This window comes from Chinchilla lanigera, unplaced genomic scaffold, assembly GCF_000276665.1.
Source record: "Chinchilla lanigera isolate Chin_1 unplaced genomic scaffold, ChiLan1.0 scaffold00060, whole genome shotgun sequence".
NCBI lineage: Eukaryota > Metazoa > Chordata > Mammalia > Rodentia > Chinchillidae > Chinchilla > Chinchilla lanigera.
This window is the reverse complement of record NW_004955461.1, coordinates 536,190-561,632: the sequence shown is the minus strand read 5'-3', so window position 1 is coordinate 561,632 and position 25,443 is coordinate 536,190. Positions and strand designations below refer to the sequence as shown.

The window sequence follows — 25,443 nt, the reverse complement described above, 5'->3', positions numbered from 1 at the left end:
CATCCCACAGCCCCAGCACCCTCATGTGATCCTGGGACAGGCACGCCTATCTGGATGCCCCAGTTGGGTCCTATTAGTTCCCCCTTCTCCTCCTCAGTCATATCTTGCTATCCTCTGTCCTCTTCCATCAAACTCTGTGCAAGATTCTAGGCCTTCTCGCCCTTAACCAAAGAAGGCAATTTCAGACACTGGGCCAGGCATGTAGATTGAATCCCAATGGGCTTCTTGGAGTATCTAGTCAAACATAGACACACGGACTGATAGAGCTGAACATGGGGAAATAGATCTAAAATAGTAGGCTTCTAACTTCTCTCTAGCCCTGCATGGGATTTTAACACATGGCTGTTGGGGAGAACTGCTATCCGGAGCGGAGCAGAACTGGTGTGGTCTCCATCAGCTATCTCTGCATCAGCATGTGTTATTTCCTGAACTGTGACCTGAGGTTGAACTAGCAACCCATTGGCTAAAGCAAGTTAAAAGAAACTAGTTAGGGGCTGGGGATTTAGCTCAGTGGCACAGCACCCTCATGTCAGCTTGACGTCATGAGTTCGATTACCGGTACTGGAAAAAAACAAAGAAACAAAAAAAGAAACTAGTTAGGACCAGGATGTGATGGACCATATGTATAGAATGAGGTGTTATTGAAGGTGGAAAGGAATGAACAAAAGGGTACCTATGCTCATTAATGCTCATTTAGCATCTTGATAATTTCTGTTCTCCCTCCGAAATATTCTACTTTCACATGTCCATATGGTGGTGACTTTGCTTCATTCAGGTGTCTGCTCAAATGTCACTTTCCCTGACTACCTGTCACTCTTACACATCCCTCCCTGATAGATTTTTCTCATCTCTACCCATGAATGTTGTTTATTGGCTTATTTCCTTCTCCCTTATACAAAAATACACGTTCTGTGGAAGCAAGGACTTTGTCTCTTCTTACTCCTACTGCATCTGCCCTTTTAATACCAGCATCTGGCATACAGTGGATTTCAATAGACACTTTTGGGATGGTCAAATCATTCAGCCAACCAATTTTATTAGAACGTAGCCAATGCAGTAGATCACAGTGAAAGGAAGGACAGTGAAAATGAAATGATACAGGTTGGGTGGGACAGAGAGAGCCTGCAGATCAGGATGAAAACAAAAGAACTCAATTGCAAGCAGTGGCCTTTCACCCTCTTTGCGTACCTGAAACATCTGGGGAACTTTTAAACTGTGCAACTCCCAGGTCTACCCACAGACGTTAGATTCTATTGGTCTGGAGTGGGGTCCAAGCAGTTATTTTCCAAACCTGCTTATTGCAATTAGATTAATCTCAAGCCAACAATATGGGCTTCTGAATAGGAGAGAAACGAGCCAGACCCTTACAGAGCACTAAACAGCATGTCTAGGAGGGAGCTGTGCATCACCAGCAGCTGCCACAGAGAAGCAGATTCTCAGCTATTGCCCAACAAATGCCAGTGGCAACTCTCGCCTCTCAGCCTCAGTGGCCTGATTCTGCCACGGAGCCGGGCTGTCTGCTGCGCCATCTTCAGCGTCTTCAGCATGGCAGCGATTGAGCAATCTTCAAGGTTACTCATCACTGTGGAGAGATGAATGGCTCATCTAGGAACGCTAGTCCTCTCCGAGACAGACTGCCCCTCCTCTCTCTCCTGCAGCCCAGTTAAATGCAAAGTGTTCCTCATTCAGGACGCCTTTAGACCAAGCCAAGCAGAATTATAAAGGAGGCTCCAGTGTAATCCCACAGCTGCTTCTGTTTTCCTTCCCCAGGATACCCCGATGCTCCAGCTCCTATCTAAACCCACTCCAGCTCTCAGGAGAAAAACGATGATAATGATGGTGATGGTGGTGATGACGATGATGAGGATGACAACCACACAACTACCATTTTAAATAATAATAATAAATAATAAATGACCATAATAAATCCATGGTAACTTTCTATAAGACTCACTTTACACAGCAACAGCTCAGCTCACACTTACTGAGTCTCATTATGTCCCAGACACTCTCCATTTTGCACCTCTGAGCCTATTCACTGACTCTGTGGGGAAGGCATTACTCTGTCATCCTCATTTAAAGACAAGGAAACAGGTGCCCAGAACACTTAAGTAACTTGTCCCAGGACACAGCTAGTGAGTAGTGGACCAAAGACTAAACCCCTGGCTATAGAACCTGCATGTTCAGCATCTGCACCCCACTGCCTTTGTGTAAACCCCGTGTGTTCTTAATGGCAGCCTCAGAGGGAAGATCTTATTTCCTGGTTTTACAAAAGAGAGCACTGAGGCCCAGCTGTCTGGGGACTTGCTCCTTGTCACTCCATTGGATTTGGGCCTCAAGCCCAGTACTGCCCAGTTCCAAAGCCTGGACACTTCCAGCCACCACTGGGCTCTGCCTCTGAACTTGAGGGAGCAAGGCGGGCCTCCCCACTGCCTAACATGTATTAGATGTTTCTCACTTGGGGCTCCCGGGGAAGGAGAAGCCTCCAGGACTTCTGGATTCAGACCCTGTGTGTCTCCATTTGAAAGCAGCTCTGCTGGCCACGCCCACTCGGTAAGTGCAAGTGACTGTTCCACAGTGACCAGTGTGGTGAGTGCAGGTGGCTGGCTCAGGTGGGTGAGAGAGGCCCTTTGAGTCATTCAGGAACCAAAGACTTGGGCTCCTGCTGCCCCCACTCCCGGACCCACAGGCCGCACCCCAATACTCTGGAAATGTGTGATTTGCACAGCCACGCTCCTCCCACGGTAGGCCTGGGGTTCAGGCACTGCTGATTCATTTTGAGAAGCTCTACTTTCCACATGAGCAGCAGGAGGAAGGACTGGCCCCCGCTGAGCCATGTGCGCTTGCGATGATTCATCAGAGCGTCTGCAATCTCCTCCAAAATAGCCCTTACGCAATCCAGGAGCTGCTGGGAGCCTCGCAGCACAGGGGCTTCCCCTCTTAGTCACCCTCTAGGCCCCGGTCCACTTCCACGAAGCCACGGGAACGAGGAGGGAAAGGCACATGCCCGAAAGAGGAACCAAGCAGATTAGCAAACGTGGTGACGGCCGCCCATAAGGGTTGGCAACTTCGATGAGGCAAGATCGCAGCTGTGCAGATCCTGTAGAAGTGAAATGTGCACCGTAAACAAAATTGCCCAGGATCCGATGTGCCCCCTGCCCGGTGCCCTCTGGCCCATGGTTCTGGGGGAAGGAAGTGGGGGGTGGGGTGTGGGCTCTGTGTGCAGACAAGGGTGCTTAGGGGGCAAGTTGCAGACTGCAGGCCTAGGCTGAAGCTGGTCTGGGCCCAGGCAGGAGCAGAGATGGATACAGGCCATAGTGACGACAGTCCTTTAGGACCAAAAGTGTCCTTGAGACCTGCAGGGCCCACCTAGTCCTCTTGGCGTGTTTTGCTCCCAGCTGCTCAGTTACCTGCGGGAGCTCAGGATAAGTGCGGATGCTGAGGCCCAGCTCAGAGCCTCAGATTCAGCTGGCTACAGCGGGGCCTGGGCATTGGTGAATTTTGAAAGCAGACATTGTAGAGCTGAGGACTGTTTGCTTAGTCCAATCCCTCAGCGCCACACAATGAAACCAGGCCCCGAGCAGAGAGGACATAACCAAAGCCATGCAGTCACAGAGAAGCTAGTGGCAAAAAAAAAAAAAAAAAAAAAACCTTTTTTTGTTTTTTTTTTGTACCAGGAATCGGACTCAGGACCTTGCACTTGCCAGGCAGGTACTTGTGCCGCTGAGCTCTCTTCCCGGCCAGCTAGTGGCAAAGACTGGACCTGAACTTTGCCTCCCTACAAAGCCCTGCATGACCTGACCCCCGTGCTACATTCTCTAACGTTACTCTCTGCCGCTCCCTCCTTTCTTCCCCTCCTTCGCATCCTCCTCTTTCTCCTCTTCCATCCTGCCCTCACTCTCCCTTCTCCCCCACCACTCCAGCCTCCTTGCTCAAAAACACCAAGTAGTCCCCTACCTCAGCCTTGTGCTGTTATCTCTCTGCCTTTGCCTGAGACCTTCCAGAATCTGCTCTAAAGTCAGCTCCTCAAGCCGCCATCCACAGCCCCTCCTCTGTGTCGCCTTTCTGTTCCCCTCCATGCTCTCACTTGGCTTTATTTCCCATCACGGCACAGCCCACCCATTCATTACACCCTTCTTGTCACCTGCATTGCCATGAGAGTAGAAACCCCAGGAGGGCCGGGCTCTCGGGCCTGCTGTGTCTCCAGCAGCACAAAGCCTGGCACACACCAGCTGCCCAGTATGCACTGTCAAATGCATGGACAACAGCGTGCAGTGCTCACACTGACACCCCCTCTCCATCCTAACCCTGTTAGGCCAGTGCATCAGCTGTTGGCCAGTCCCAGGGTCACATGGTCTCTCTGCAAAGAACAGCTCATAAACACCCACAAAGCAAGTAAGCATAGGGCCCCAACCCTTCCTCTCTACCTACAGTGTCTCCAGGGCACACATGGAGGACCAAGGGCCACATTTAACAAGCAGAACATTGCTGTCCAGCGCCACCGGGAAGCTCTTCTGATGATGGCACCACTGATCAAAGTGTGGTCACACCCAGCTCCAAGTGCCCCACTCCCATCTCTTCAAGTGGCAGCTGCCATCTTGCTTTCCGCTGATCACAGCTCATGTCTGTAGAGCTGTTTGCCAGTTGTGAAAGGATGCTGCAAGCACGCGCGATGATCACAGCAAGCCAGGAGCTGCATGCTGTAGCCTGCATTTTGCAAAGGAAGCTCCCAGCCCAGAGAGGCAGGACACTGACCAGCTCACACCACGAAGGATGCAACCAACACTAGGCCTGAAGCCCAGTCTTAGCAAAGTTCAGTTCTCATTCTGTCCCCAGCTGCCACTCCTGACCAAATGCTATCGCCCACCTTGTCAGCAAGCCCCCCTCACATTCACTTCTGGCTGCCGGCACCTACCTCCCCATGGAGGAAGCCATGTTGGAAGAGACACCAAAGATCTATCCTGGACTTGGGGGATTCAGTCCGCAAGAGGGACTGATGAGGCTCTGAACAATCCCACCAATCCAACTTTTGCTCCACAAAAAGCAGAACCTGAGCTGCGGACTTCAGTTCAAGCAGTTAATTTAGGAGTGATGCCAAGAAGAAGCAGCTAGAGCTGTGGAGTGAGGAGAGAGAGGAAACATCAGTTTGAGGCTGTGCTGTTGCCGTCACTCGGGTGGAGGAAGCGAGGTTCTCAGGGACTTGGGTTCCTGGATGCACCAGCACAGGGCTGAGTGGCTGCCACACCGCAGAAAGTGAAGCTGTGAGCAGAAATCTGCACAGGAGCAGCTGGCCAGAAGATGCGAGCACGATGGCAGCCGGTGGAGTCAGCCCTGGTGATACCTTTAAAGGAGCCCAAGTGCACTTACCGAAAAGGAAAAGCTGGTCACTCCCACCCAGTTACCACCATCCAAGAGTGAGGATGCAGGTTAACAATTTCTCACAGTGCCTGTGATCCAAAGCCACAGTGAGGGGCCCTATACCAGACTGCCGCAGCACAGAGGGCCCCTGAACCCCCTTTCCTTGGGCTCTAGCACTCTCAGCAACTCTAAACCTCCACAAGTGCCAGTCTTCCTGGGAACTGAGGCTCCGTCTCCATCACGTCCCTCTTCCCACACTGGTCTTCACAAGCCCTGGTGACTCTGCTCTGTGAACGAAATGGATCCGGGGCTGTGCCCACCATACTCTAGTGATGCAGATGAGGACACCCAGGGGAGGCGGCCAGCCACCGGCCCATCACAGGGCAAGGAATCACATCTTGTGGCTATTTGTGTGTGAAGCCAGAATTAGTCACAGATTTTCAGGACCCAGTGCCAAAAAAGACAATAACTCCAAAGCCCCCTGTCCAAGAATTAGTATGAATCTCAAGATGGACAGGGAGTCAGACAAGCCACTGGACACACAGTCCTTCTGAGGGGACCTTTGCAGTCACACAGGTCACATGGCCACAGAGCCCATGTTGTGTAGACCCCATCGCTCCAAAAGAGATCGCAAAGACACAGGGGGGCTGCTGTAGAAGCAACTGTCTTTTTGTCTTTTTTTTTCTTTTCTTTTTGCAGTTTTGGGGATTGGACACAGCAGGGTCTTTGTGCTGGGCTACATGCTCAGTCTTTTCTTTCTTTTGAGACAGTCTCGCTAACTTACTAAATTGCCCAGGCTGGATTCTCATTTGCGATCTTCCTGCCTCAGTCTCCAGAGTGCTAGGATTAGGAGCGTGCCCCACCACATGCAGTGGAATCCCCACTTTGCCTCTCACCTGCCTTGTAGCTCTGACATGAACTGCTCGCCCTCTCCTGGGCTCAGTTTCCTCACGAGTGGTGTGGGGGTGAGACTGGCAAACTGCAGGCTTAGTACTAAAGCACTAAGCAAACAGATTCTCCGCCCTCCTTCCGCCTCCACTCCCTCCCCTATTGCAGAGGCTCCTTTCTCAGCCAATGCTTGTCAAGAGGGAGGGAGAGCAAAGGAGGAAAGGGGTTGCATGGAGCCATGACTCACTTGTCAGGACACCACAGGCCATGTGATACACCTGGGCCTCTGCTTTCCTATCTCTAAAATGGGGCTAGTGATGCCTGCCTCTGGCCTGGGCAATGGCATGTTGGGAGAGCATTCATTATGGCTGCCACTGCTCCAGCAAATAATACACTGCCCTGGGCCCTCTGAGGAGCTTAGGAAAACACATTCCTGTCCATCTTCAGAGCATCCCTGAGGAGTCGGGGGGGGGGGGAGTCTCAGATTATGGGGGGAGAGAAGGCCGAAGCAGTGCCCAGAGGCCAGTACCATTTTGGCAGCGAGTGGGACAGAAATGAAGGCTTGGCCACCCCCCTGCGGGTGGGATGGCAGAGGAAGATGCTCAGTCCCATGTGACCTGTGTGACTGCAAAGATTTCAGGTCCCAGTACTGAAGATGCTCAACCCCATGCAGGTGGGATGGCAGAGGAAGATGCTCAGCCCAGGGTGACAGCACTTGTGGTCTGATCTCCCCTCTGCCAGGCTGCCGTTAGTCAGCCTTAGGGAAACCTGCCCTCTCTAAGCTTCACCCTGAAGCAAGATTGACAAGGCCCACCTCTCACAGGGGAGGTAGTCATGAAACGGAGCTGCACGAGGGTAAAGGCTGGCACCTAGCAAGGGCCCAGTGAGCATGCATTTGGCCGTCCTGCTCCCGCCCTTAGGGCAATGCCTGCGGTCCCACGTCCTCACAGGCACTTGCCACATTCACAGATGGTTTGCTCTGCCCTCTGCTCTTCATTCTGACTGCTCCCCGCATCTCTGCTAGCCTCAGTCCAGGAGAAGAGGGGGCTCTGCGAAGTAGGTTTCCAGGGTTCTCCGGGTTCTCACCTGGCCTGACTTCCATCCCCAGGGGAAATGTCCAGAAGGCATGGGGGTCGGGGACACAGTGGCACTGCTCACAAGCAAAGCCTGGCCAGTGAGGCCTGTGGAAGGACCTTCCCGGGTCCCCAGCCTGGGAAAGCACTTCAAATAGCTGTCTCATCGAAGAGCCCCAATTACACGAGATTTCCACTCCTCACTGGAGAAAATGGTGGGCCAGAAATGTTTAGTCAGTTGCCTGAGGTCACACAATCCCTGAGAGGCAGAGCCAGGATTCAAACTGAGGCCTTTGAGTCCCATAAACCATCACAATCTGGTGCCTGAGGCCACAAAGCTGGCTGGAGTTGGCAGCAGGCTGAGTCTGTCTTGCCCAACTTCTCAGCTCCAGGCTGAAGAAACAGGTGCTCAGAGCGGTTCTGGGAACAGAAACTAAGGCCAGGGAAACACGAGCGGGCGCTGACCACAGACACGCTGGCCCCGGTTCCCCCGGTCAGCGTGAAGGGAGCGGCTCCTCCAGCCACAGCAAGCGCTCGTTCACTCAGTCAAGCCACGAGCTGAGCAGTTCTGGGTGGGGGTGGGCGTGAGAACACACCGCAGCACCCTCCACAGATGGGTGACATCAGCCGCGTGGTGCCATGGAGCAAGAGAGGCCTCGGGAAGTGACTGGTCCAAAGCCGCACTGTGCCAGGCTGCAGAGCTGGGACAAGAAGCCAGAGCATATGCCATGTTCTTCCCTCTAGCTGAGATGCCACTAGGCCAAGAGAAAGCAAATTCCAGTAATTAAGAGAGAAAACAGATGACAGCTAAGGAATTTACTGTCCCAGGCCCTTCTGAGGGTGTTGTTAGTCATTAACCTATGACAACAGGCATAAAGCAGGCTGTGCCAGCCAGTCAGGGACACACAGTCCCCTCCCTGAGCCTGTGCTGTGCTACACGAGCGTGAGGGGGGATCCAGCCTTCTGGACCATCAGCCCCAAAGAGCAGGTGGTGGTTTCTCTCTCCACTGGACAGATTGAAAAACCGAGGCTCCAGGGGGCAGTAACACTGCTCAAGATCTCCATGCTTACAGGCAGCTGCAGAGGATGGGGAGTGGACATAGCCAGGGCCCCCAGGAAGACAGAGGAGAGCAGAATGTAGCCCCAGGAAGGCCATGTGGCTGGTGTCCACCCACTGTAAGGAGCTGTAACCAGGGCAATCTCCAGGGCAGGGAGGGTTCTGCAGCCCCAGGGAGCTGGAAGAGACTTGGCTTGGCCTCCCCAGGTGACCTCCACTCTGACAGGGAAGCCCCCTGTTTCCTTCCCTTTCTTCCTAAACTGGCTCAAAAGCAGCCAGTACAGGGCCTGTAAGGGCAGGAGGGTGTGAGAGGCAAGGCAGCTTCGCCCAAGGTGGGTGGAGGGAGCCCCCAGACAGAGGGGCACCGTGAGGGGTCTGCAGGCTGCTCTGGCAGGGTGCCTGGCCAGGAAAGTGATGCCAGCCCCTGTCTGGGGATGCAGGGGGGGCACCCGGGGCACTTAGTTCCCTCCACCGTCCCTGCAGTTGTGGGCCCCCTCCAGCCCTGTGCTGCTTTCTAACAGGAAGTTCCTTCTTCTTTCTATGTTTCCCCGCTTGGCCCATACCCAGCTACCCCCAGCCCGGAGCTCAGGGCGACTTTCAGGAACCTGTTATTGTGAAAAACCCAAACCACTCCCAACTGGCTTGGGGGGAAGCCTTGCGCATCCAGGTGGCAGGGCCAGCCTGCCAAGGGGTCAGGGCCCACAGGGATGGCACCATCTCCCCAGCCTCTGCACACGCATGCACACACACACAGGAGCCCTGGAGAGTGAATGGAAGGGAGACGCCCCTCCGAGTGAGTTAAGTACCAATCACAGCTGTGCTTGTTAGCAATGGGCACCTACTGAGCACCAACCTGCTTACACACATCCTCAGCGACTGAATCGCAACCCTGGAATAGGCCTCATGGAGTAAATCATGCATGGCCACTTTACAGTGGTGAAGACGCTGCTGAGAGAGGCAAAGCAAATTGCCCAAAGCTGGCGAGTCAGGCCCAGAGGAGATCTGGGCCCTGGTCTGCCTGGTGTGAGAACCAGCCCGCAGCCACCGTGCAGCTCCGCTCTGGTGAACCAAGTGGTCTGTGGCATCAGCAACTCCACAGCATCACCAGACTCCGCGTCTCTCTGCGGAGCACGTGCCCCCCCGCCAATGAGCGCCTTCTCTGGACAGCACGCGGGGTCTGCAGGTCTCAGCGCCACGTTCCTGCTGGGACTGCTGCACTCCTTCGGTGCTGCTCAGGCCCTCTTCTTGCCAGACTTGGGACCCATGCTCCTTTCCAGTTCACCTCACCCCAGCTGGGTCAAGCAGGGAGCGCTCGGGAGAGCTCCATGACTCAGGACTCGGCACTGACTCCAAGCCAGCTCGCACCCAGGACCCGGACTCAGACTGCGCTCTTGCACATCAGCTCCTCCTTGGGTCTCTCCTGGCTCCCTTGTCCTTCCTGCAGGAGCAACTCAAGCATCCCCTGGGGCGAGTCCACCTGCGGAGCCTTGGACCGGAGCGGCATCTCCCCACTCTGCCCCACTGGGGCCTTCTCTGTTGCTCCCCACACACGTACGCTGTCACCGGGTCCCTTACAGTCCTGGGCAGTGAGTCACCAGCCCCCAGAGGGAGAGCCGGGGGGCACGTATCCCAGGGGACCGCTCAGTGCCCTTGTGGGTAGCTACCTGCCCCATCAGTTTCTGAGAGTCCCTGATCACAACTGCATTTCCTGTCACTGCCGAAACAATCTCCCACAATCCTAGCAGCTCAGAACCACACAACAAAAGCTCCATTCTGCAGGTCACAAGTCTACAGTGGATCTCACTGGGCTAAAATCATGGTGGTAGCAGTATTTTGTGTCTTCCTGGAGACTTCAGGGGGAACCTATTTCCTGTTTCTGCTCCTTCTAGAGGCCACATAGGCTCAGGGTCCCTTTCTGCACCTTCAACCCAGCAGTGGCCCCACCCCGCCTCCCTCTCCACCTTCACACTCCTGTTCTGCCCCAGACCTTCCCTCCTTCCTCCTCTGAGGACCCTCTGAGTGTACTTGGCCCTCGGGATAGCCCAGGGCGACCTTCCATCTCAAGACCTGTAACTTCATCCCACCCACAGCGTCCTTCTTGCCGCTAGAGATGACCTATTCGCAGGTTCTCAGGATCAGGCTGGGTACGGTGGAGGGAGGGGAAACATTCTGCCCACCACTCCACATGCGTAAATCCACTGTGAAGCACTGGTGGCTGATGACCAGCCCCCTGTTACTCACACTATGAGAAGAAAGCTGGTAAACAGCGGCCTTTTCCAGAGGAGAAATCCCATGTGCTAAAAGCACTGGAACCATGATGGATGGATATAGAGGACATCTGAGGTGTCAGGTGGGCAAATACGGGAGTGGTCAGCCCTACCACCAGGTCCCCATGGGAGTCAGAGCCCGACCTGGGCCAGGGACTTCTGCAAAGCCACTCTTGGAACTGTCTGCCTGGTAGCTGTGGACCCCAGCAAGGGACAGCCCATCTGTACCCTGAGAAGGCCTCCGTGTCCATTAAAAAGAGAGGGGAAGAAACAGTAAACAGTTTTATAAAACCTAAAAGTGGTTACAACCAAACAATCAAAGGCAAAACACATTGTCCCAAATCCCCTTTGAAGCTGTTTCACAAACTGAATTCCTTTCCTTTGACCAACTTTCCCAATCTCACATATTTACCTTGTGGGAGAGGCCAGGGACAGCTCAGAACCCCACCCCCCAGCGGGGCTCCACTTACGGGGAACCCCTGGAGGCCGCCCCCTCTCCTTCTGAGTCCCAGACATCAGCTGCAGAGCACTGGCTCCCACCCCAGAGCTATGATGCTTACAGTACTGTTCAGGCTCCCATTCTACAGATGACAAAACTGAGGCTCTGCAGGGTTTGGGGACTTGCCTGAGGTTCACAGCAGTGCTGTGTGTCAGGGGTGGAATTTGCTTTCCCAGATCAGCCTCTGCCCTGTGCATAAGCTATTTCCCAGCTTTGAGTCTCAGGAACTGACTACACTCAAAAATGATGGAGCTGTCCCCCACACCAAGTCATCATCACACGTGTAGGTTATCTTTGTTGATACTTGCTATTTTCAGAATTAAAAGCAAGGACTCCATGGGCTTCATTAATTCACTAGTAATGACAGCAAGCCCATTGTACATGAACTGGAAGAATGTCTTCTCATGAAAGATAACTTTCTTTCCCAAAAGCAAAAGTCAAGGAAAAGAGCTGGGTGTGGTGGCACACACCTGTAATCGCAACACTCAAGGAGGCCAAGGCAGGAGGACTGTTGCAAGTTCGAGACGAGACTGGGCTACAAAGTGAGCTCAAATTCAGCCTGAACTGAGACCCTGTCTCAAAAAGAAAAACAAAATGTCAAGGAAAAGAGTTGGTTTGTATTTTGCAAACCTCCTGCATCTTGGCATTAGGAGAAGACAGGATTTTGCCACCTGCTTCCTATATTCAGTACGTTGCTAGATTCTGTTTGGGTTATAGCATATGCAAAAATTTGTCAGGCCCCAGAAAGCATCCCCAAACACATTACATCATACTACCCCGTCTTTCACACTGAAACCCAAGTCCCTAAAAACTTACTTGCACAAAATAGATGCTCAATGTTAAGTGAATTCAGGAATGAGCAATTCTAGAGCCATGCTGGGGTAGGGTCGGAGAGCAGGGTGGGGCTTTGTCTGTGAGCATCCGTTCTCCTGGAAGCTGCTCGCTGGGAAGAAGGGGAAGAAAGTTCATAAAACGTTCCAGTTAGGGAGCTGCGAGGGGCCGTGCAGGCTGTGGACTCTGCGGGACGTCTGCGATGTTGTGTGGAGCAGGAGCACTTTGCTCCCTGAGTCTGGGCCCTGGCAGGGGGTGGGAAGAGGGGAGCATTTCCTACTTTGCACCCCTAGGTGTGACGTGGGTGTGGCAGGGACAAGCAAGTCCCAGATTCCTGGGGAAGGTGCCAGGCGGGGAGGACTGCAGAGGAGGTGGGCCCTCATCCCAGCGCCACTTACACAGCCTGGGCCCGGAGACAAGGGCAGCGAGCACAGGATGGCACCCACCAAATACTCAGCCAGTGCCCAGAGAACGATACCCAATGAACAACCCGCGGTCTGCTCTTCTTAGCCATGTTGCTGGGGCCCTCGACCCAGGGATGCTGTGTCCCTTGGGAACATTTGCCGATGTCTGGAGATGACTTTGGATGTCACCAGCCACGGGCAGGGGGCCCAGGTGTGGGAGGAAGAGACCTGAAATGCTGTTAAACAGCCGACACCTCCAGGGGAAACCCCACAAAACTTACCCAGCCCCATGTGTGGGCAGTGCTGAGGCTGCAAACACTGATGTAAGGGAGAGAAGAGGGGCTCTCACCTCAGAGCCCTGGGTTCGAATCCCAGATCTGTCACTTTCTAATTCTGGGAAATGGCAAGAGAAAGTGCGAGCAGCCCCAAAAGACTGTGACAACAAACATGGAGGACTGTGCCTCCATGGGCCTCAGGAAAGCCGGGGTCCCCAGCCTCAAGGGGTCTGAATGACACAGGCCTCCACTTCCACTGGGGACGTTCATGGCGAAGCTGCCAAGAGAATGGTCCAAGACTGCAGCTGCTTAAGTCACAACACACGAAAAGCAAGGCCAGAGTATTCAAAAATAAGAGGGTTCACAGTGGAAAGGGTTTGTCCTCTTCTTTCCACTGAAAAGCATATTAGTGTGTTATTTTGACATTTTTTTCCATCAAAAGGCGAAAGGGAACGGGAGGAATGAATTCAGCTGAGCGCTCCTCATCTTGGGCCTAACAGTGGTCTTGGCATGGATCTGATCTCCACATTGGTACTCGACCAAAGTAGGACGCGATCACTGGGTGAGATGAAGAGCGAGCCTTTCAGGGATCTGCTCTGCGACTCGAACCTTCCGACAGGGACCCCGAGTCCTGCAGAAGGCAGGTCACACTCAGGGCTGACGGGCGCCAGGGCGGGGAGGCAGGAGCCACGGAAAGGCTTCCTGCAGGCATCTAGACTTGTGCAGCACTGCTGAAAGCAGAGACCCTGCGGGGAGGAGAGGTCTCCCGGGAAGAGGCAGGGAAGACCTGCAAAGACCCAGGACGACAGTCCCAGAGAGACCCTCCCTAGAGAGGTGGGAGCCGTGAGTCAGGAGTGAGTCACCCGGGCTCTTTCCTGCAGGGAAGGCGGGGGCTGCTGGGGCCTCGGTCTGAAAGCTCCTTGCTGAGACTCTGTGACTCCACCCCGCTCACACCCCATCTCCAGAGGGGCCCCTGGCTGTTCTGCAGGGGTCAAACACCACTCTGGGGAGACCCTGCCTCAAACACAAAATCAGATGGACCCAGGGCTTTGGAGCCCAATGAGGAGAGGGGAGCAGGAGGCCGACTTGGACCCTCCTCACACCCACACACACTTCCACAAATCACATGGGCGTGCCACCTGCTGGACACTCACTTGTGGGGTCAGGGCTGGGCTGGACCCTTGAACACATGGGCACAGCCATTTTCTGGGAGACACAGACAAACGTGGAAACAAAACCGAGCAGAGGGGGTCCCCTACCAAGGACACCTGGCTGGAGGAGCTCAGAATAGGCCACGCACCCACCAGAAGGTAGCTCCTCTGCCCTGCTGCTACCTGCACAGCCATTTCCACCTCTGCCTGGGCCACACCCAGCCCACCCCTCTCTTCTCCTTTCTAGGACGACGGGCCAAAAGGCTGAACTCTCAGCTTCCTGCCCTTCACACTTAAGGGGCACCGAGTGAAGGGCGTGTGGTGGTGCACACCTGTAATCCAGCACTCAGGAAAGCTGATGCAGGAGGATCATGAGTTCAAGCCCAGCCTGGATACTTTAGAAATTTAGCAGTAGCCCGTCAAAAACAAAAAAAGTAGTTGGAAGGGCTGTGCATGTAGCACAATGCAAAGGCCCTGGGTTCAATCCCTAGTACCACAGAGGCATAGTTGTGACTAAGGAAAGAACACCAGAAATCTTCTGGGAAGGAGGAGGCATCTGGGAAAGTTTATGATTTCCCCAGTAAAAGTAAACAGTCCCAGCTAGTGTGACCTCTTGCTGCTCCCTTCTGCCTGGCCGGTGAGCACGATGCCTGGAGCTACAGCAGCTCTTTCCACCGCCAGGGCGAACAACAGCACCAAAGTGATACAGCCCAGCTCCAAACAGCCTGGATCTTCAGTACCTGGTGGAGTTTCTGCTCCTGCTGCCGCCTGTTTGCCCCCAAACTGCTTGTTTTGTGACAAAAATAATCTCCTAATGCTTTTTTTTTCCTGGTATTGGTGATTAAATCCACACCCTTTGCACTGAGTTATATCTCCAGCCCTTTTTATCTTTTATTCTAACAGTCTCCCTAAATTGCTAAATTGCCCAGACTGGGCTTGATCTTGCGATCCTCCTGCCTCAGCCTCCCAAAGTGGTTATCCTAATTATGCGAGCTACAATGGATTGAGTTCTCTGTTACTTGCTGCTGGACATACTGTCAGTGACATCAGTCAATTCCTAATCTACATCCCAACCAAAGTCTATCCCTGCCCCAAGCTTCATCTTACCATGATTGCTCCACGCCACTGACCCATATAATCGCTCTCCCACTCCCTGAATCTACTGTAAACAACTCTCCCAAGTCCCAGCATCCCTGACATGTATCCACCTGACCCTAAGGCTTTGTGCTGCAGGGGCTGAAGTAAGCATTCATTCTGTATCCAGCACACCGCACAGCCCCCTCCATTCAAGACCCAGAGACTCTGCCCACCTCCCACTTGCTGAGCTCTGCAAACACCTCCCCTCTGGTCCTGGCCTGGCAAGGGAACCAGCCGCCCCTGAAGGCCAGTGAGCATCCAGCGCACTTCCCTCTCTGGGCTCAGGGCATATCTGTCTCTCTGAGCTCAAATACCCTCCCATTCCGTTCTGCGGTGAAACTAAGAGGAAAAAAACAAAAGCCTTTGCCTTCTGTTTAAAAACTTCATTTCAAAACACTGGACCTTGTTGATCATTTGACAAACACAGTGTTGAGCAATGCCTCAAGAGGCCCAGAGGGACACTCGGGAACACCCTCCATCCAGGGGTGACCGAATGGGAGTGACAGATGGCTCTGAAATGGCTGAGTCAGGCCCATTCGATCACACGGGGACAGTTGAGGCAGCGCCCCTCTTCCTAAGCCCCCTCAGGGCTCAGAAACATCTGCCCTGCAGGAGCTGCTGCTGCTTTGGGGATGTGGCAGCAGGAGGTCGTGCCAGCCCTCACCCAGCCACCTGTAGCAGTGTCTCACCACCACCTCCTCCACCGCCTTGCTTTAGACCCTGATTCTGAAGTTCCGTCCAACTTCAGCACGCTTTTGTTGGGGGCAGGGAGAAGGTGACAGCCACAGCCTTGCCCTCTGAGGGACAGCTGGCCCGGGAGACACAGACCGACGAGGAAGCTGCATGGTCACGACAGGTGATGGCCTCTGTGTGTCTCAGTTGCGTCTTCTCTAAAACTGGGATGACAATGCTACTTATGGGGTATTATCAAACTGTGGTGAATGTTTAAATTTTTTAAAAACTGTATTACAGTAAAAGGCACACTGCCAATTACTCTCCCTCAAAGAACTCCCCCTAGCTTCACACTTCTCCCACCCTCCTGCCCTTTTCTAAAGCAGTTCTGAAAGCCTTCTTTCGTGTATATCTTTAGTTGTGCTGCCATGAACCAATTCAAAAAGCTTACCTTTTGTTACCTCCCAGCTGACAGGTTCTTCTCTCAACCCAAAAAGAATTACAAGGCAGAGAGTCACAAAAGGACTGAGCAGAAGTATTTACTGTAGAACAAAGGCAGAAAGAAGCATTTTAAGTGAAGCACAAAGTCCCTGGTACTGAACCCGGGGGGACCAGAGCTGGTTGCTACAAGGACTCCCTCTCTGTCCAGAGGTTTTATTGCCAAAAAGAGATGATACTGAACTAAAAGCATCAGCACAAACAGAACAAAGACTTCTTTACAGAGGTTTGAATATCTTATTCCTGGGCAAGAAAACTTTGCCAACCCACTGAAGGCCTTGGTTGTTGATCCTTGGCCAGATCCCTCAGAGAATCTCCCCAGCTCCCCCTGTGGCTTGGCTCTTCCCTGGCTGCCGGTCCCGTCCCCAGACCTCTCTTTGCCAGAACTGTCTCCACATCCCCTCCCCCTGTAGACAAGTGTCACTCTGAGACATCCTCTCACCCTCCCACAGGACCCTGCCCGTTCTAATACACATCATGTTTTATCGAGAATGATTGTTTAAATTACTCTTGAATGTCTCTTGTTAGGTTAGGAAAATGACACCCAAACCTTAAAAAATGGAATCTAAGCCCAGCCGTGCCTGTGCAGAAGGCTCATGGTGCATTCTCCCCAGATCTTTGTTTATCTCCCTGCTTCATTCCCCACCTCAGACTATGTTCTCCATCTCTCTGCTGGTGGAGAAAGGGGTGCAGGTCTTTTGCTACATCCCTGTTTCCCCTTTCATGGTCCCTTTGACTTTGAGGAAGAGCCAGAAGTCACATGAAGCCAGATCCAGTGAGTACTACGGAAAAGGACACACCGTAATGTTTTTATTCAACAGCAATTGCCTCAGACATATTCCATCAATTTAGGCTATGGGGGCAGTCACGAAAAGACACTCATGAAAGAAGACTTCCAGAATGGCTTCAGAAAGTGCAAGAATGATGGGATAAGTGTATTCACAGTGAGGGGGGGGACTGTGAGGGAAATGAGTGGCAATGTGTCTTTTACTGTAATCAACGTTTTAATTTTTACTTAAACATTCACCATCTGTCTTGTCACATCTTGTACCTGATGAGACTATTTGGAAAACTTTAGAGGAAACCTCAAGAAGATCCCCCAGTTCACACAGGTGTGAACAGCCAGGGTCAGGAAATCTCCCAGCAGGTATCTGTAGTATATGAAAGCCCCTGAGCTCACGCTATGAACTCCCACAGCAGATGTAAGCACAGCTGGAGACTTGGGGAGAAAAGCACCTGCCCAGTTTATCAGAGCTGACCAGGGGCTCCTGGGAAGTTGAGAACTGCTTTGGGAAGTGCTGGGAAAGGGCTCATAAATGCTTCATGAGGAACTTGGAAGATGAGGCTTCAAGGGCCTGGAGTTCACCCACAGGCGGCGATGCACTTTGCCTGAGAGAGGAAGAAAATAGCTCCTCCTTTGAGCCCCAGAAAACCTTCAGGATTCTTCAGATTCCCAAGGTGCCATGAGCTTAGGTATTCAGGGCATATAGGGACCAGAGGAAGGTCTGAGGTCTATGCTGGGTTCAACACTGTGCGGGCCTGAGGCTGCACCTGGAAGGAGCGAGATCCCAGGGGAGCTTTGTCCTGTCCCAGGCAAAAGAAACAACAGTCTGCAAACTTGAAGACCAGGCGGCCAAGGAATGTGTGCTTGGCTCCAAGGAAATAAAACCATGTTCGAAAGTTGGAGAAACAGAAGCAGAACTCCAAAGGGGTGGAGGAGGCAGCCATGCAGGTGGCCAGGTTGGTACATGAGATGTACCTCGAGTGAAAACAGTCAAACTTTGCTTAACTATGACCCCAGCCAGAGGTAGTGACAAAGAGTGGCCATCCACATAGGCGCCCACATGCACACACATCTACAGGTGGAAGAAAAGACAAGGAGGAGATGGGCTGGGTATGATGTGGAGGTGCCCATGGCCATTTTACCTGTCCTTAAAGAGGCTGGCCCCAGTGACATTGGGGTTATGTGGGCAGGGACATAGAGAAAACACTCAGAAGTGACCTTAGGGGAGCCATGTGTCTCTGGTTTTGTCTTTGTACCTGTTGTGTCCTGCGTCTGTATCTGGGACACTAGGGCTCCCTGTGTCCACCTGTGTCTCTGTGTCCCTGTATCTGTGGCTCTTTGCCCCTGCAGGCCATGGAGAAAAAACATAAGTTCCTGGCGTGAAGCTCGTCCACGTTCTTTCCCCAGATTTCCTGACCCTGCATCATGGGTCCAAGGGAAGTGTGACTGGATTCTGGCTGCATCTGGAAGACTGTCTCAGAGCTGCAAAGCCTGGGGAACACCTCGGCCCCAGCACCTCCCTTTAGAAACAGAAAATAAGATGCATATTGTGGATAGCAGAGATGCTGTCAGAGGAGAAGTGACCCAGCCAATTGAAAGGTCTAGAATTGAACCATCTGACACAATGGCCACCAGTTGCGTGTAGTGACTTGAAATGTGCCTAGTCTCCAAGGAAATATGCTAAAAATATACATACACTCCAGACTGCAAAGGCTTGACATGAAAACCAGGATGTAAGATGCTCAATAATTTCATATCTATTGCATGTTAAAATGGTATCATTGGGGATATACTGGGCTTACAACTATATTACTAAAAGACATTATACCTGTTCTCTCTCTCTTTCTTTCTTTCTTTCTTTCTTTCTTTCTTTCTTTCTTTCTTTCTGCTATATTGGGGATTGAATCTAGAGCCTTTTCACTGAGCTATATTCCCAACACTTTTTTATTTTTTAGTGTGAGACAGTCTCTCACTAATTCACTGAGCTGCCTATGCCAGGTTCGAACTTTTCATCCTCTCTCAGCCTCCCAAAGTACACCACCACGCCTAGCTTCTTCTTATTTTTCCTATTAGAAAGTGTCAAGCCATGTATGTCACTCACATTTCTTTTTTTCTTTTGAGACAGGGTCTCACTATATGGCACACATTGGCCTTGAACTCACAGCGATCCTCCTGCCTCAGCCTCTCAAGTGCTGCTGGGATTACAGGTGTGCACCAGCACATTTGATTTATTGCTTGCATTTCTGAACCATTTTATATTTCTGTGGGATACACTGGCTTAAGAGTCTTGCACCAAACATCCCACTTCTCTTAATTTCCCCAGCTACACAATAGGTATAGTAAGACCTAGGTCTTGGGATGGTGCATTAATTGAGAGAGTATATAAAGGTGCTTTTAAATCTTAACGTACTCTTCCAATAGGGAAGTAAGGTGGCGGTGTTAGTGGCAGGTATTAGCCGCAGGTGTTAGTGGCAGGGTGGAGATACTGGTGGTGATGGTGATGGTGGTGCTTGTGGTACTGGTGGTGATGATGATGCGGCAACTGTGGTGGCAGTGGTGGTGATTGTGGTAATGGCAGTGGTGCTGGTGGCAGTAGTTCAGACCTGGGACAAGACAGCAGAAACTTTCAAATAGTTTCCCTTCCAGAAAACACACAAAAAGGTCATCCCTGAGAGTAGGCAGGGCATGCAGTCATCCACCATGGTCTTAGTGCTACAAACGAATGACCCTGCTCCCAGCCCTGTAGACCTGCTGTGCAGACGAAGCTTTTCTAACACCGAGTCATCACGTCCTTGATCAGTATCCAGACCCCCCTCACCCTCCACAGGGCAGCCCTCCCTGCTCCCAAGCTCTGCTCACACAGGATGTCTGCACACCTCTTGCCCCAAGGCACCCACCCTTCCCAGCACCACTGCACATCTGATAGGATTTCCCAACTATGCTTCTTCTCTGCTCTTTGCCAGAGACCCAGGGTCCCAAGGGCTCCAGAAAGTGAAAGATAGCCCCAGACTTGGCCTGGAGGGACCAACGCCCTCCTGGGACTGTCCCCCGGAGCAGGCCCTTTTGCAATGGTGGTCTCGCAAGCACTGCTTACAAACCCAGTTGGGCAAGCTGCTTTGCGTGATGTGGCTATCTCGAGTGAACAGCATCCTCTGTCCCCTGCCGGGTCACTTGCTCAAGACATTGCTGGACATTGCATTAGAGCCACTGACACACCGAGTTTTGAAAGTGAAAACAGGCCATCCGACTCAGGATAAGATAGCATTTAACTCATTCACGATTGCACCAAGTTTTCCCCAGGCCGCAGGGACAGAATGAACATTGCAACAAACGCAGTCAGAAGCCGCTGGGGATGGTTGGAACCTGAGGTCACCTACAAAATGAGCCTTCCAAAGGTCAACAGGCCAGATGGGGTCTGCATTCTCTTGGCCTCAGTTCCCCCCACATGGGCTTCTGGGACTGTTTTGCTCCTCAGCTATCAAGTTCAGTTCCCAAGGAGCTGGGGGCCTTGATGTTGCTCCATCCCACCCCTGTTGCCCCTTCTGGCTGTTTCTTGCTGATGCAGCCCTTGAGTCGAAAAACTAGGTAAGATATATTTCTGGTATCCATTGCCTTCTAGCAAACCCAAAGGTCCTGGCTTAAAGCAGCAGTGATTCCTCATGTCTCACAATTCTGCTGGTTGGCTGGTCAGCCACTCTGTTGCCGGGTGGTCAGGTGGAGAGAAAGTGGGCAGGCTGGCTCCTGGCTGGAGCACCTTGGTTCTCCTCCACGAAGCCTCTTACCCTCTAGCCAATTAAGTGACTTCTTCCATGGTAGTCTCAGTACAGGGTTCCCAGAGAAGGCAGGTGTGAAGGCCAGCCCAGGTTCGAAGGGTGGCAGTTGCTGAAAAACACATTCTTGTGCTATTGCAAGGCACAAGAGTATAAATGGTCTCTATGAAAACTTTCCTCACCATTGGAAATCACTTGGGTACAGTCATAATGTCTGGAGCAGAAATCCAAGCTCCTGACTGGCCAGGGGTCCCTCTCTAATGGGTGAAGAACAGGGCATAGGGCATCACATGGCAAAACAAAGTGAAAGAGCCAGAGAGTGCTCAGTTTTCTAACAAAGCCACTGCCAAGATAACCTGTGAATCCATGAATGAATTAATCCATTCATGACCCAGTCACCTCCCAAAACATCCTACATCTCCAATATCATCGACCTGACTTTGAGAATTACGTTTTCAACACATGAAATTTGGGGACACATTCAAACCAGAGTCCCTCCCCTCCCGTGCTGCCCACAGCTAGCCATCCTTCTTCTAAGCTCCAGCACGTGACAGCTTCCTGAGCCTCAACACCAAGACTCAAGGTCTGGACCCCCTGAGGACAGACTGCAAGGAGGACGGTGGCCGTGCGCTAGGAGTCAGCCTATGCTGTGACCTCTGCCGCCTGCTCTGAGCATCCGGCCATTTCCTGCTTACAACAATTTTCATCATCTCCAGTCCGTGGTAATGGCAGCCCCCATTTCATCACAGCACAGACTGAAGCCAGAGGACCAGAACTTTGCCCCAGGACCCAAGCTGGGCCCGGAACCAGAACGAACTCTCTGGACTGGGTCCTGAACTCATTCCACATTGGCCAGCCCCTGGGCCTGGGGCCTGGGCCCTATCTGCTTTGTGGCAGTCTCCCCACCTGCCTGGACTCTTGGCCAGCACAGCTTCTAGCCAGAGGCCAAGGTAGACTGCAGAAGAGCAGCTTGACCTGTTGCCAAAAGGCAAATATTCCCCCAAAGTGGCAGGTATAGAACAGACCTCACTTGCCCTTGGGGTGAAGCTCAGAGTAGGAAGAAACTTCTGTTTCGCCCCCTTCTCTCTATGCATCAGAGGATGATGGAGATGAACAGCCTCCTGTCCCCCACCCACTCCTCCTGACGGTGCCCAGACTCAGTGCCCAGTGCACAGGATGAGTTGGGCCACGGATGGACACTCACCACCAGGCTGTGAGGGGGCCACTGCTACTGTCTCACTTCAAAGATTAAGAAACTCAGTGTCACATAACTAGGACTCAAACCCAGGCAGTTTAGGGCCATCCTGGTGTCCCAGAGAATGTCTGCCTGGATGTCTAGAGCCAGGCTGGTCTCCCCAGCTCTGAGCGCTGTGTGCAGACACCTCACACCCCCTGGCTTTCTAGTCCAGAAGGAGGCAGTGTGAAGAATGGACATTTTGGGGCTGTAGTCCTTGAGGGTGCCCATTTCAGGCCCCAGCCTCCACCTTCCACCTTCCTTCCCTCACCCGCTGCTTGGAATGGGGTTTGCACGTGGTATCCCCAGCTCCAGCAGCCACACTGTGATCTCCGTGGGCCAGGAGAACACTGGGCCTCCAAGAGTGCCCGAAGCTCCAAATTGGCGGCACATGGAACTAAATCCAGCACTTCCTCCCAACACACATTTGATTTTTTTTTCCCCCAAGAGCCCTCCCCACTATTCTGGGTAAACATACTCACAGGCCAGCATGGGAGTCCAGGTCCCTTACCTTCCAAAAGTATTTGCCTCTGCCTCCACTTTCCAGGTTCAGTCCCTGTCCACTGTTGTCCGTTGGAGGATCTGGGCTCAAGGCATGAAGGGACACAGTTTCCCAGCAATTGCAGAGACCTTTCCCATGCAGACCCCAGTGTCATGACCCAGTGAACACAGCCCAAAGGAAAGAATCAAGTCTCCGCAGCAGCTGTTGGAAGGCCTGAGAGCCAGGATGTGTGAGGAGCCAGTTCCACCAGGGCAACAACCAACTGGTCGCCAAAGGAGAGGGCTTGCGATGCAGTAGGCTGTGCTCTAAAGGAGGCTATGGCCAGCCGTGCCAGGCACAGACACCTCAGTGATGCCAGAAGCCCACACAGGTTGAGCACCAACTAGGCACCAGGCGTCACTCTACATATCTCAGGCCTCGCACGTTTGGGCCATGGGCCACAAGCACACAGATGCTCCCTGCCCTCCCTCAGAAGCGGTAACATCTGAAGGACACTTGTCACCAAGGTTGGCAGGTCACATGGCTGCAGCTGGAGGGTCTGCTGGGGTCCAACCACAGCCCTGAGGTCCCAGGCCCTGCCCCCTACGGCCTTTCCCAATCTCCATTTTGCAATCAGTCAGTCTAATGCAGTAAACATCTGCAGCCCAAGGAAAGCTCATTATCCTGATCCTTCTCTGTGTGTTTCATAAAAAGAGCCCAGGGGTGTGGGGGAGGGGGGCCCTCGGCCATCAGATGAGCTCTGATCAGTCGCCCAGCACCCGCCACTTTGCTGAAGCTTCCTGCCCAGTCCTGAACGAACCAAGAGAAGTGACTCACTGGAGAGGAAACAGCAAAACAGACTTGTTGTCCATGGCTTACTAGTAAGGGAGGAAGGTGGAAGGAGAGGCCAGAGGTCAAATTTCAAAATATTCTCACTGAGTCTGCATGGTTAGCTGGGCCCTCTCATGCAGGTCACTAAATATCTCTGGATGGGCTTTCTCTCTAGTAAAACAGCACAGGACTTGACGCCCTCTCTGCTCCACAGGATAACTGACGCCTTACAAGCAGAGACATGAGCCTTTAACCTCACCAGGAGGCAACACTCACTGTATCCCCACAAGAGCTCCATGAGGCGCACAGGGCACTGGATGTCTGCTTCACTACACATGTGAGGAAACAAGGTACGGGGCGGTTTACTCACCCCATCAAACCTTTCATAAGCACCTGCTAGGTTCACAGGACACAGAGACTTTGGTAACTCCCCAAAAGAGCGAACAGCTTGCTGACAGCACCAGGTAGGGAAACCATGGAGCAGAGACAGCCTCTAAAGCTCCCAGCAGGGGAGAGGAGACAAAGCAGCAGGAGCAGCCTACCTCCCTCGGCCTTCTGTACCTTCCCAGCATCTCGCTAAGCTCTTGCTTGGCCTCAGCACACTTGCTGGGTAAAGCATCTGAGGTCTGAGATCCTGGGAGGAGAAGCATGACTACCATGTTTATTTCTATCCTATTAATAGCTAATACCCCATCCTTCGTAAGGTCTTAATGAATGCTTTCATGAATGAATGAATGAATGAATGAATGAATGAATGAATTGCAACAAAGGGAAGTGTAGGAAAGGCACTGGAGGTAAAGGAAACTGAGACCATGAAATTAGGGAAATGGCAAAGTCGATCCCACCTCCCTCTGTGCCTGTCTGCCGAATGCAGCATCTCACGTCCCTGGAGCTATATTCCTGATGACACAGGGTAAACACTGTGTGACAGACCCCCTAGACGGGGACGAGCACCCCGAGTTCCAGTCCCACTTCTGCCAAACCCTAAAGGGCGGCACCTTAGCCTGTTTTCTGTTGCCATCCCTGTCTGCCACGGGCAGGTCACTTGGAGCAAGTGGAGGTTTGTTTGGCTCACAGTTCTAGGGTCTGGGGAGTCCCCGAGCACAGTGTTAGCATGGGCTCAGCGTCAGGTGGGGCCTTCTAGCTGCCTCATACCATGGCGCAGGGTGTCACACGGTGAAGTAGAGCAAGCTTGTCTCTCAGAGAGAGCCAATTTCACAACATAGCCACTCCAGTGATAATCAATAATCCATACATTTGTGGGTGGATTCATTACTTCGTGGAGGCAGAAGCCTCTTGACCCCATCACCTCCCAAGCTCCCACCTCTCCACACTGCTGCATTGGGAGCCAAGTTTCCCACACATAAGATCTGAGGGACACATTCACACCTAGGTAGTGGCCTTGGCCTAGGTCCTAAGGCCTGCAGCATTCTTCCCAACAGAGGATGTCCGTCTGCCCCTTGGCCCATGGATTCAACCAGCCATGTTATTTTTCTTGTCTTATCCCCTAGACAACACAATATAACTACTATTTGCATAGCATTTACATTGTAATAGGTACTATAAATGATTGTTTAAAGCATAGGAGAAGAAGACCATAGTTTATATGCAAGTACCTTACCATGTTATATAAAAGGTTTGAATATCTGGGCCCATAGGGACACTGAAACCAGTCCCCCACTGATCCCAAGGAATAACCACATGTAGTGGCTATAACTCTGGCAAAGAAAGGTCTTAGACTCCCCAGGTTATAGATGAAAAAGCAAGCTCAGAGAGGCTGAGGGGTTTGCCCAAGATCACACAGCATATGAGGGACAGTCTCAGCTCCAGTGCCTCATGGTCCTGTTTCTTTCTTCTGCAGAGCGGTGTGTGGCTCTCAGCAGCCACAAGTGTGGACAGCTATGATGGGCCCAGCAGCAATTTCCAGAGGATTAATGAGCCATGAGAGCATTTTTGTGGTTCATGGCTACACATATACCACACGCTTCACTGGATCCCAGCCATTACTTTGGCCAAAACAACTGAGGCCAAGAGAACAAAAGGACGCTCCACAGTCACACACCAAATGAAAATCTGAGTCCAGACTCAAGTTCCTTCTCTCAGCAGACGCTCACAGCAGGACCACTGTTATACAGGCATCATACTAAGCATCGTGGAGTCTTTGATCTGAATAATCAGGTGTTTACCAGTCAAATTTAACACTTACTAACTAAATTAACCCTAAAAGGTGCAA

At 52.4% G+C, this 25,443-nt stretch overlaps 1 long non-coding RNA gene across 1 annotated transcript; it reads right to left on the bottom strand.

Moving 5' to 3' along the window:
* Nucleotides 1-543: 543 nt before the first annotated feature.
* LOC102030394 lies at nt 544-22,784 on the bottom strand. Its single transcript, XR_263071.2, has 3 exons — nt 22,410-22,784; nt 16,064-16,154; nt 544-3,100 (listed from the first exon to the last, which is right to left on the bottom strand). It is a non-coding gene; the product is annotated as an uncharacterized LOC102030394 (long non-coding RNA).
* Between the last annotated feature and the right edge of the window lie 2,659 nt (nt 22,785-25,443).